The sequence below is a fragment of the Pteropus vampyrus genome, unplaced genomic scaffold (genome assembly GCF_000151845.1).
Source record: "Pteropus vampyrus isolate Shadow unplaced genomic scaffold, Pvam_2.0 Scaffold91, whole genome shotgun sequence".
NCBI classification, from domain to species: Eukaryota; Metazoa; Chordata; class Mammalia; order Chiroptera; family Pteropodidae; genus Pteropus; species Pteropus vampyrus.
Window position 1 is genome coordinate 6,780,035 of NW_011888872.1, and position 2,350 is coordinate 6,782,384.

Below are 2,350 nucleotides of genomic sequence, written 5' to 3' on the forward strand. Positions count from 1 at the left end.
TATAATGGATAAGCCTGAAAATATGAAATTGGTTTTAAAAGCATATTCGTTTATATAAAAAGTTATAAATCATTTAAAATATTTTAAATGATTTATGAAGTATGTTCAATAACTGGGAAAGCATCTACAATATTTAAAATAAGGAAAAGCAAGCTATAAGAGAACATGTACAGTACAAGTCATATTTCGTAAAATCAAATGAAAGCTGCTATAATCGGGTGGTAGTAATCCCTAATTATCTTTCACTATCTGTATCTTCTCTTTCCTAAGTCAATAGGTATTACTTTTGCAATAAAAAAGTTAAGAAGACATAAAGAATTAAGTTGCTGAAGAAAGCTTAATAATGTGACAAAATGCTCTTTATATAGTAATTACTGTTATATATATACATGAGATATAGATGTGCATATATGTATGCGTGTGCATGACTGGAATAAAAAATATTCAAAATGCTAATACATTTTATATATTTTAATTTTTACTTGTCTCTGCAATAAGAATTCTCCCATCCTGATCATCCTTCCTTTTCCCAATGTTTTTACCTTGTTTCAGTGAGTCAGTGTCATTCTAGTGAATTCTACTTCTGAAGCCAATTGTGTCAGAGGTCCCCAAGACCACTCCCACACTCAGTGATTAGCTAGAAGGACTTGCAGGACTCAGAAAAGCTGTCATACTGATGGCTATAGTTTATTACAGCAAAAAGATACAGACTAAACTCAGGAAAAAAAAAAGGAACATGGGTGGATGCCAGGAGAAACGAGGCACAAGCTTCCAGATGTCCACTCTCAGTAGAGTCTCATGGACAAACTTAATTCTCCCCAAAAGAATATATAATCATAGGGAATGCAGTTAGCATTACTATATTGGCTAGGTGGAAAACCAGAGGAGACAAGGAGCAATTAGAGGGATCATTTTATAAACTATATAAATATCTAACCAATGTACTGTATATTTAAAAATAATAGTAAAAAATAAGAATATATAATGATGCATTAAAAGTGCTACCAACCAGGGAAGTCCAAGTGAGCTCTGGCTTCCTTTTTTTTTTTTTTTAATTTTCAGCAAAAATTTATTTTATTTTATTTTGATGACATTGGTTAATGAAATCCAGTAAGTTTCAACTGTACAATTCAACAGTAAGTCATATATTTTGCATTGTATACTCACTGCCCATAGTTAAATTTCTTTCTGTCACCACGTATTTGACCCTGCTTACCCCATTTACCTCCCCTCTACCCCCATACACCCTCTGGAAACCACTAGTCTGCTGTCCATGTCCATGAGTCTCTGTTTGTCATGTTTGTTGCTCTTAGGTTTACATCCCACACATAAGTGATATTATGTGGTTTTCAACTTTTTCTATCTGGTTTATTTCGCTTAGCATAATTATCTCAAGGTCTATCCATGTTGTTGCAAATGGCAGTATTTCATCTCTTCTTATGGCTGAGTAATATTCCATCATATATATGTACCATATCTTCTTTATCCAATCATCTATTGTAGGACACTTTGGTTGCTTCCATGTCCTGGCTACCATGCATTTTTATTAAAGTTTGTCAGGTAGGCATGCAGCACTTATGTGATTAACCTTAGATATTCAGACTTCAGACCCCCAGATCAAAAACAGGCATTTACCATAAATCATGTTGCTAGCATTAACTGATTGAACTGGTACCAAGTGGCCCAAGGCCTCAGGCATACAAAATACTCTTATCAGGCAGGCTATACCAAAAGTTCATTTTTCATCTCCCGGGTGCCTGCCAAGAGCTAGTTTTGAAGACAAACTAGTTTTTCTTGGGAATATGCAGGATTTCAGTAGCCTAAGCCTCCTTTCCTACATAATAACCTTAATATTAAAGACAGGGTATAGCATTGCTCAATGTCAGCTGGAAAGAGTTCCCCTCATCAGGAAGGGAAGAGCAGGGTGAGCAATCAGCTTCCCCAGCTTATCAGGCATCACACAAAGCTTCCATTTTGATTTCACTCCCACCCAGAATGGCAAAGCTGTGATGTATAAAGATGGCTAGGAAGAAGGCATAAAAGCAGAGGCTACCAAGAGCAGTCACAGGGGGAATGGTTGCAGTTTACAGTGACCTGCTGTACAGATAAACCCAGTATCTTTCACCACGGAAGAAGAAACTAATGGCCAGCATGGCTGCCATGGATCCCTAGCAGATTTCACCAGCCTTGTCCCACAGGTATTCACGCCTGAGTCCCTCCCTGCTCGTTCCCCACTCACACTCGCTGGAGTCCAAGTATTCTGTGGCTACCTGAGTACAAGACACCAGCCTAGACCCTGTGGGTGACTTCCATCACCATGCACATGCTCAGGTCTAGTCCTTCCAGCTAT